The sequence below is a fragment of the Xiphophorus couchianus genome, chromosome 13 (genome assembly GCF_001444195.1).
Source record: "Xiphophorus couchianus chromosome 13, X_couchianus-1.0, whole genome shotgun sequence".
NCBI classification, from domain to species: domain Eukaryota; kingdom Metazoa; phylum Chordata; class Actinopteri; order Cyprinodontiformes; family Poeciliidae; genus Xiphophorus; species Xiphophorus couchianus.
The window spans coordinates 16,006,684-16,017,527 of NC_040240.1; the positions used below are offsets into that span (position 1 = coordinate 16,006,684).

The following is a 10,844-nucleotide window of genomic DNA, read 5'->3' on the forward strand; positions in this document are numbered from 1 at the left end:
TCACCGAAGGATAAATGTCTTCACAGAGGGGATGGCATCAAAAGCGTAACCCCAGAGTATTGTTTTCTTTTTATAGACGTGGCAAAAATCTACTATATGATCCACAAACCAAAACAATGGCTTAAAATTATATTGAAGCAATTAGAACCTATGCTAATCTTTATTAACAAACATTGTTGTTGCGCAACACCCCCCCCCCTCCTTTCTGTCTCTACTCTCTCACTCTCGTACTTCCTCTTCTGAGAGGGGAGATGTGCTACCAGCTCTCCGTCTAACGGGTACGTTGAGTTTCCTAAATCTGCTGGGATTTACCCTGTCCAGAACTGAAGTAAACTCTGTTTAAGCTGGTTTCGAGAAACGATTCGCCTGGTTATCTGACGGCCTACATCCAGGTGTCCCACCCTTCTTCCCCCTGTGAATTAGCCAGACTGAGCAGCCTACAGCCAACTAGTTTCACAGAGCACACCTGTTAACGGTCGCTCGTTCTCTATTTTGCAACTTGCATTTGTTATTGAACCAGGTAGGTTTTAGTGACTCGGGCGAGTCCCAAGGATGAGGTTTTAAATATGGGCTACCAGCAACCTAAAAACATTTTCCACTTTTTCCTCTCCAGAATCAAACATCATAGCTATTTTACAACCATCAAAGAACTTTAAGGTGACTCATTAACTGAATGTCCACAACATCTTTAGATTTTCTTTATGCTAAATATTTTATTAGTAAGGCATTTTTGCAAGGGTCAGTACAGCTTAATTCAGTAGCAGAAATAATCAAATAAGTAAAATCAATCATCTAGTCTATCTTTCCCTACTGCTGACACTGAGAACTAAAAAAGGAACCTTAGAGCGAGACGGACGGAGTTTGGCGCCTCGAACCCCAGACCTGGCACGACGACGAAGAAGGTGCGGCAGCAGGAGGAGGAAGTTGATCGACGAAGGCAGGGATCTCTGTAGGTCCGATGAACTTCTTCTCCGCATGGATGGTGAGGTCACACAGGACTTGGTGCTGGCAGGAAAAAAGGCACCAGTTCTTCTTCCTTGTCTTTGTCTTCATCTTTGTCTTTGGGGTCAGAACCCAGCCGATGAGAGAAGTGCGATTCGAAGCCACAGATTGTGGGCCAGACGGGTTGGTCTCCATGTGCAGGACAGTCTCCGGCTCCGTGGCCGTGCCTTACTCTTCTTCAGCTGCAGAGTTCTTTGTCCATCTCGATCTTGGCTCGAAGCTGCCCGGAGGATCCAACGAACGGTTCCTCTTTTGCACCCACCTTATATAGGGTTCATCTGTCTGCTTAGACAGATGATCTCATATCCGTCACTGTCTTAAGAGACATCATGTCATGATGTCTGTGCCAATGTCTCAGGGCTGCTCAACCTCCTGTTTCCATATAAGGTGCTGATCATCTCTGCTCTCCTGTTAGTTCCCCTTTTTCCCTTCCTGTCACCTTTCACCTACCATCTACCTCCAACATATCAGTGATGTTTAATTGCAGTTACACCTTTTTACACCATTTCAAGTTCAATGTCAAAATCACATTTATATCACATTTATTTTCTTTAGCTTCTCTGATTTAGCATTCATTTATAATTTTATAACCATAACTTATATCACATTTATTTTCTTCAGCTTCTCTGATCTATCATTCATTTATGATTTTATAACCATAACTTATTAGTTACTCTTATTATGATCTTAATGTGAGTTATTACAGATGTTTTTCTGAAAAGAAACCAAGAATAATACATGATTCTAATTATTTACTACTAAAGTTACAGTTACTTGTTTTTCTTGTAGGTGTTCTCACAAATATAAGTGTAAGTATTATTACAAGTAAACCAATATTAATATAAGTATTTTACTTTGAATCTTATCAAATTACTCAAAATGTTTAGATTTAATTTTTTAAAACTTTACCTTTAAACTAAGGAATAGTCTCAGCTATTTTTATAAATCTGCAGGCTGGAAACTTCCTCTTTTTCCAGGAAACCTGCTTTTCCTGTTTAATGAATCTCTCTGACTGACTATGATTTCTTATGATTAGATAGAAAAAAGTAGAATTAAAGCAAAGTTTGCATGAGACAAAAACAACACACACAACCAGATTTATTTTATTGACACTTAAGTCTACTGTTGGGCCCTGATGTCACTTGAGTGATTCATTTTAAAGATAACTTTATTTATTATTACTGTTAAACTAACTTTATTGACACTTAAGTCTACTGCTGGGCCTTGATGTCACTTGAGTGATTCATTTTAAAGATAACTTTATTTATTATTACTGTTAAACTAAAATCTCCAGCATGGGGAAGTGGGATGAGCTCGGATTTTCTTGACAACATAAATATTGTAATCTGTTTTATAATTTTGCAAAATTCTGTCGCAAGCATGAATTATTTATTATTAGGTTATGATCTTTCTCAGGTATTTATAGGAGTGAGGATATTATGTTTATTTACTTACCACTAACAGATTAATTACAAATAATCTGGGATTATATCTACTAATAATCACACTCCCTGAAGGGAAGATTTCTGTTTTTGTTGACATGTAACCATTATATTGAAATAAAAGCCACTTTTAGAGTAACTAATTAACCACTATTTTAAATTATCTACCTTTTAAAAGCTTATGAAACATTTGAAACGATCAAAATGAGATAAATAATATAAGAGATATTTTTTTTGACCCAGCACATCTGAGTATAGGATTTTATTTTGCTCAAGGTAAGATGATGTTGGGAATAATCTCTGAGTCCATAATGAGCATTTTGAAGGGTTTTGCTGAAAGTTTTTACGTGTGTGTGTGAAGCTTGGTGTGGTCATCTACACAAAAATGTTAGTTTGCCTGAAAACTAAGAGTTAAATCTAAACTGTGGACTCTCCATTATTACATGTATTTATTTCCTTTGTCTCAGTTGCTTTGTGTTTCACACTCTCCTCTTATTTTCTATGCCACTGTCTCTGTCTCCACCTCTGTGGACACCCTTTCTCTGTACCTGACCAGATTGTTTCAGTGACTCCTCCGAGTCTTAATTATTCCATCAATTACTAAAGGGAAAATGTGCAATTAAAGCAGACAGTTATTTTGTGCTGTGTGGCTCAGTATTTATTAGGCTTACGCCTGAATTCAGGAGCTTGGGGGGTTTGCAAGGTGCCGCGCCATCTTTCTGTCACCTCTAGGTGTGTTAGAAGGACATCCAGGGAATTAGCATATTTTTACCTCTTCCTCTGTCAGGATTCAGGCTAATGAATGAAAAAGTACCCAGAGCTTGTGGATGGCAAACTTTCAAATTAGATGCCCTCTTTCTGAGTTGCTGGTGTTGAATAGCTTAATTTGTTGTTGAAATGAAAGCCCCTTTCATTTTATACAGATTTTTGAATTTTTTTATCTTTTCTAAATGCATTGATCTGTTTTCCCAACATGCCAGTCCTAGTCTAATTCTGTGTTTTTATTTCTACATCTGCAGCAACCCCAAAGAGGGTATTTACATGGGATTTAACCAAACACCGGGGTCCTGCATTAATCCATCGGAAAACCGTCCCGGCCAAAACCTTCAGCTTTCCGACTCCCTCCGCTCTTCATTACAAGACCTTAATCCTGACAGGAAACTCCCCGCAAAGGGGCAGCAAGGAGACACACAAACAACTGGAGATCTACTTATTTATGAAAAGCTCAAAGAAAATGCTGGAAATGTTGTGTGTGTGGGCGTGACTGACAGCTAGGGGAGTGTGTGGAGCCTGAAGAAAGGGTAAAACAGTAGCAATAATTAGCATATGTGGCTAAAATAAGTTAGATAAAATATGCTCAGGTTGCAGCAAAACGGGGAATAATTTCAATATTTCATTGTTTTTAGGTTGCAACAGACAATTTCAATACTGAGTCACGTTATATTCTTGAATATCTTAAGCTAAAGTCCTTAGTCTTTCTAAATATTTTAAAAACTTCTAAGATAGAACGATCAGTAGTGTAAATTATGCTCTATGATTAGCCTAAGGCTTACAGAGGAAGTGTATATTTAGTGGAATATCTGAATGTTTTCAAAATTGTTTCACCATCATTTCAATCAGCAACATTTTGACAAGAACAAAACTGACTTAAAACACTGAAAATATCTGGTTTGGTTCCCTTATTAAATGCAATCTGCCATAGCATTTACTCAGTTATTTATATTGATTAGTTTAGTCTGAAATACTTACAGTAAACGTGATGAAAAACGCAAAAACAGAAGACATTTGTCAATGCAGAGTTCTTTAAAAGTAGGAGGAAAGCTCTATGCATAGTGAAAAAGACACCAAAATTAATTAGAAGTGTAAAATTAGACAGTTATGGCCACTGAAGAAGGAGAAACTGCGCTGTATTCATTTGGGTCTATCAATTTTAATGTTTTCCTGACATCTATTGGAGTGCAGAGACTGAAGAAAGGGTAAGATAGTAACAATAAGTAGCATAAGCTCTAAATATAATTTGACCTATGAAAAAGTATGAGAAGCAGCAACACGAATAAATTAGTTTCCACTGTAATGACAAACAGACATGGCCACGGTGTAAAATGGATGAGCAGAGGCTCCTTCACTGCTGAGGAAAAAGAGGAAAGCTATGTAAAAAGAAAGGGGCTCAGAAGAGGAGGGCGAAGAGACGAGCCAAATGAAACGAGAGAAGTGGGAGGAAGTGGAAGGAATAAGAGTGAAAGATTCATGGAGAGAAGATGGAACTGGAGGGTGATGGGATAAAGTGAAGACCCCGTGGTTTCACGCTAATTCATCCAAACCATTGAGGGCTGCGATGCTGAGAGGGCTTGTACACAACAGGCAGCTGCAAGCACGTCATCTTGAAGCCTCTTCTACAGTCCTCTTCTCTTTGTCGTCCATGTTGCTCAGGTTGCTCTCAAATTACGCATGATTTATTCTTTTCTTAGTTTGTGAATATGAGAACTGGCAGCAGATACAGAGGAAGATGGGTATATGACCACAAATGCTGGATATTATAATTACATAAATACAATTCATGGAGGGATGAATTGTTCCTATTAAATGCTGCTATTAAAGAAATGTCTGCAGTAAAAAACGCTGAAAACAGTTGAATATGGTGGGACAATAAATCAATAACAAATTTTCTCTTTGTGATAAAGTATTTTTGAATTCGAATTGAATTGAAAATATATCACAATAGACAAGTGATCAATATCAATAGATAATAAAATATTCAGTAATATGAATGGCGTTCTGGGTAATTTACACAGAAAGGTTACAGCTACTCAACGTCTCACCCAGCTTAGCAAGGTTGGTGGCTTCAACTAGCTGACTCACTCTATGGTTACCTAGCAACTCACTCATTCTTTGGTTACTTAGCAACCACCTGCAGCTAAAGCCAGCGCAGCATCCTACTGTGGTCAGAGGAGCAGCAGGAGGCTGCGCTGGCTTTAGCTGTAATCCGGAATCCATTCAATAAGCTTTTTTATTATGTTCCAAAAACACAATTGTGATCGGTGTAATAATTTGTGCAGCAATCAAAAATGAGCATAAACCCGATCATCCTTTCCTTGCTGTTGTTCGAGAAAAAAAAGTCAGACTCAACTTATCGGACCACCTCTCTGCTCCGCTGCTGATAAAGAAGTCTGAGATAATGTCTTGTTTTTTGTTCTTATAATTCTGCATAATTCACCATGTCAATATTTGAATATAACATATATAAAGCCTGTTGCTGTCAAGCATTTTCGCTTACGTGTCTATCACGTCCCCGTGACAACTTTATGTTGACTTTTATCATGTTGATGTCAACTTTGAAACAATATGAACTCATATTACCCTTTATTCTCAACCTTATCAGCCCGGTGTCACATGAAAACCGGTTCGATGTGAACACTTTTTTCCAACGGGTAGTTTACTGTGCGACACCGAGTACGCGGTCATAAAAATCTATCCTTGCGCGGACATGTCCGGCAAACGTCCTCGGAGGTTCCGCGCCCGAGTATTTTGGGGCCTTAGGTTGTAGAAGCAGTTGAAGGTTTTGCCACCGTAGCTCATAACTGCTTAAAATAAAAAACAACAGCGTGGAGTGAAAACAGTTTGGTAGTATTTCCGATTTTTAAAACTAAAAATAATAATGACTGATATTGACTGATATAAAACGCTTTTATCATGATGTATTTTTCAGCCATACAGTTGACACACAACAAAAGCATTAAGTTAATCTTAAACTGTCTACCTGATCTAGAGCTTGTTTTAGTTAACTAATTAATTGTTAGTTAACTAAGTGACATTTAAGAAGCTATAGGCTGTGCTAAAACCAGAGACGAGGAAACAGTAGGAGTTGAGGAAAGCGTCTACACATTGAGGAAATAAACACATTGAAATAAATGTACATTTATTTCAGTGGCTCAATTCATGAAGTGAAACACATACAGATTAATTACACACAGACGGATGTTTTCAAGCCTTTAATTCTGTTAATTACGATGATTTTCCTCTTATTGCTAATGAAAACACAACCTATAAGATTAGAGTAGTACATCAGACCCAATAAAAAACATGTTTCATACAACAATGTGAACTTAATGAAAAGCATGTTAACAATATGTGGAAATATTAACTTTTTCCTAATTAATTTTAATGACCATTAACCAACTGAGACGAAACAAAAGGGTTTATTTGCATCATGAGGCCACTGAACACATTTGCTCCAGGCATTTTCTTTTGTCTGTGTTGTTGAGTTCAGTCTCATCACAGTGATTGACAGATTGACGGGGGCTACATTTTGTCACTTCACTGGAAAGCCCAATGTTAGGTTCCTACCATCAATCCACTGGCATTCAGTAATGAAGTACAGCGGGAAAACGTATCAAAAAGTGATAATTTCCAGTTAATGGGAGGAAAGTGGAACAACAGGGGCTCTTATCAGCTGCATGATGTAATGTTTACTGGCTTTTTAATTAATTATGAAAATTAGCCCAAGCAGTAGGCAAACTGAGAAGTGAAATCAGATCTTTACGCTTATCTCAGGCTTGCAGCTCTCACAGTTCGTTATTTGAATGACAGACAGAACACACACTGTCCCACTCACGATGCCACACACAAATATACACAAGACGTGGAGACAGTTATAAAAGCATGAAGGGATGAACAAAAACCCACATAAGGAAGCTTTAAAGGTTAAATTTAAAAACGAGCGCACGCCATCTCCAGAAAAACAATCACATAATTGATTGGTTTTGTAAATTTAGTCTACTTTTATCCTGGAACGATGACAGAGTTCACCTCATTAAAATCATCTGATAAGATGGACGTCAAACGCAAGCTTGCCTGATCTATATTTGTAAGCATTGATCTGGAGAAAAAGGTGAACCAAATACTTACGGTGTAACACAAACAAGCAATTACTTCAGTGGCAGGCATGACATTTCTGCGCTGTTGGTTTATTAAAAAAAACATTATTTTCTTTGTGCCTTGTTTGTCATCAGCAGAAGCTTCAGTCCTCACTGTAATTTTTTGTGCAGAGAAGAAAAAAAAAAAACATCTTTCAGAGTTTGAGACTTACCTGTTAATCCAGATGCAAGACAGAGATGACAATATTAGAATGCATTTAATTGTTGTCAAACAAAGCCTTTTAGGTGATGAGGAACATTTATAGAGGTTTGTAAGACTACCAGGCAAGCTGGGAACATGGGCTAAAATTAGCTCAGATTGCAGCAAATATTCATGCATTTTTGTTCTATAAAGCAGAAAATAATTTCAAATTTAAAACTTGATACGTTGCCAAATTAATAAGTCTTGTCTTTTACAGTGAAAATGAGGCTGCAGGATTGTGCTGGTCTGTGCAGTCTCAAACAAAAAGGGTTACTGGTTGTTTTTTTTTTTCCCAAACTGGGATTTTTCCTTTACATGAGCGTTTATGTTCAGTTGTTTCCATTCTGTCCGGTTACATGCAACAGTACCTGCAAAATGAGCAATAGTCATACTCTTGGATATATTTAGCTAAAGCCCTTAATATTTATGCAACTTGTGCTATATAATCTGCTTCATAGCTGACAGGAAGTTTATTTTGGGTCTCTCTTGTCAATCAGCAACAATTTGGTGAGAACAAAAATGACTTAAAATATTGAAAATATTTGGTTGGTTTGGTTATGCAATTCCCTTAATAAAATGTAATGTACCATAAAAAGTTTTTTTCCAGTTTGGTTTGAGATTAAAATGAGTTTAATCTGAAACATTTATAAAAAGCAAAACCAGAAGAAGTGGCAATCCAATCCAACTTTACTTATAAAGCAGATTAACACACTGAAACAGGAGGAAATAAAAATACACCAAAATGATCGATAAGAAAAGTTTAAAATGAAATGGCAATCAGAAAGAAACATAAAACAGGAGCCAAAACGCTGCACCTCCATTTGGATCCATCACATTTTATGTTTTTACTCGTTTTAAATATTTATTTATGGTTCTGTTGGGACCATTTTGCAACTGACACATTGTGCATTAATTCTGGGTTGTACATAGTGTAACCAGGATAATTTTTCTATATTAGATGTAATTTGGTTATTTTATTTTCTATTTTGTTAAATCTAATTTAATTTTTTATTTAAAGATCTAATTTAAAAAATCCTCCTTTGTTTTATTTTTTCGACACTAACCGGGCGAGAGCAGGGTTGTTCTCGCGAGGGTTCAACGTCATGTGACAGCTGCACGTCAGTCCTAAATTGACAGCCACTGCATATATTGCTGCTAAATCGCACCTTGGGTAGCAGACGCTGTGGGACTTTGACGTGCAGGTAGGCTTGGGTGTTGTTCCCAAAGCGGTTTTGCTTTTGAATGTCGATTATACATCAATCGTATACCTCTGTTAAATTACAGACATATGGTCGCTCATCTGAACGCTGAAACGATCTCTGTTTGTCAAAAGAGGAACTGGTAATTGTTGCTCGGGAGCTAGAATGCTAGCGCTAGCCTCCCAGCCTGTGATTACACACCTACATAAAAAAACACATTTGGATTGAAATTGCATGTAATTATGTAGGCACAGATTCGATTATTAAGAAATGCATGTACATGTATATTGATTGTCGGGCCTGTTTTCGCAGGCCAGGTGTGTTCCAGATCCCACCCCCGCTCGGAGTAACTGAAGGATCTGGGACACATTAAGAATTGTCTGGTTTTTGTATACTGACCGGACTGGCGAGCTAACCATAGCGGATTCAGAAAGTCACCCATAATCTGAGGAAACATCTCCAAACCGGAAGGGAAATTCAACCAACCACTTCACAGCTGGAACTAAATGACTATTTTTGTTTTTCCCTTCCGTCACCGACAGAGACTTCCTTGGTTTAAGGAACTGGACTTTAAAGCTGTGAAACAATTTGTATATATTGTAAATATAAATACACCTCATTGATTTTGCACTCTCCAGTTGTATGTGTCTTGCAATTTGCCACTACCTCCAGTAGACGAACCTGGAACCTAGTTTTTCACTTAGAGTGACGTTGATTTGGGTTTTTTAATAATCTTAAAATGTAACTCGGGTTACAATAGACATCCTGTAGGTTCTTATCAGACTCTTCAAATTGATTTTCATTTCATTTCAATGATAAAACTTTAGTTATGATATCCACATGTGGATATACGTAGATGTATCTATCCACATATCTATGTGGATATAGAGCCTGTATGTTGGCTTTTAAATAATTAGACTGGTGGACACTAGCATTGCCAGTCGTGTCTTTGCTCCTTTATGTCATATAAACCTGTAAACAATCCCTTGAATTTCGCTTTTCATGCAGAATTCCTCCCTACAGCCAGGAAGCAGATAACAAGCTAAATCCAATGTTCCACCTTGAACAACAACCTACCTTATTTCCCACATCTCGGCTGCTTCTTTTAGGGAACAGGATATTTTTGGAAAAGAGAGGAGCTGAACTGCCAACTTTCCTCCTCCTCCTCGTCTTCCCACCGGACTGGACAAGTGTTGCAAAACAGAAACTTGGGCAAGATTTTTATTTATTTATTTATTTTTGCCCTGCAACTTCTGATCAAATGAGAGGCGCTAAGAAACTATACGGGAAAGGGAAGGGGCACAGCTCAATTTTCCTCAATGCGCCTCTGACAGGACTGGGCTGTATTGGATGTGTAAATGGCGGCAGCTGGGACAGATGAATGGAGCCCGGCGTTTTCTTAAAGCAAAATTACTCTGGACCGGCTTCAACATAGAGAGAGGGCTGCATTTAGTCTTTTCCTCTCACTTCTTTGTTTATCAATAATAAAAGGGATGCGCTTTTCCTGTCCGGTGCAATAAATTCCAGCTTGGCTCTACAAGGAGGTCTTTTTGCTTTCTCTTCTTTGGAGAGTTCTTTTAATCTGTCTACTGTGCCTTTTTATTGCAGATGGAATATTATAAATCTTAATTTTTATAGTCCAAATCACAACAGGGGGTACACATATTAATACAAGCATTGCTTAAAACTGATTTATTAAACATGTGTGGGAAAGATCACAAAATAAATGAAGAAATTTGGCATGCAGCCCTACCATTAACCAGTAATTTATTTGCTTCAGCACTCTTGTGAGACAGTGTAAACTTTTAGGTTTGCATCTCTGTGGATTATTTTTTTCATACGTTTAAAGTAGAATTTACAGCATAGATCCTTTGTTGCAGGTTTAATCTGCATAGGTCCTCTGTGGCTGCACTGCTCTATTTCAGCATAGCGCCTGTATAAACATAGTGGCTGAGGTGGTCTCAACATTAATTTCCCTGCATGTTGCCTGAAGCGTTCCCGAGAGAGTAGATTTCCAGAACTATATCTGTTAAAGAAATCAGAGCAGAACTGGGGAAAACAAAGAACGAATCAGTAAGCAGAAACA

At 37.7% G+C, this 10,844-nt stretch overlaps 1 long non-coding RNA gene across 1 annotated transcript; it reads left to right on the top strand.

Moving 5' to 3' along the window:
• The first annotated feature begins 8,688 nt into the window (after positions 1-8,688).
• On the top strand, positions 8,689-9,518 carry LOC114155466 (uncharacterized). The gene is made up of 3 exons (XR_003597747.1): positions 8,689-8,761; positions 8,844-8,900; positions 9,071-9,518. It is a non-coding gene; the product is annotated as an uncharacterized LOC114155466 (long non-coding RNA).
• The last annotated feature ends 1,326 nt before the right edge of the window (positions 9,519-10,844 follow it).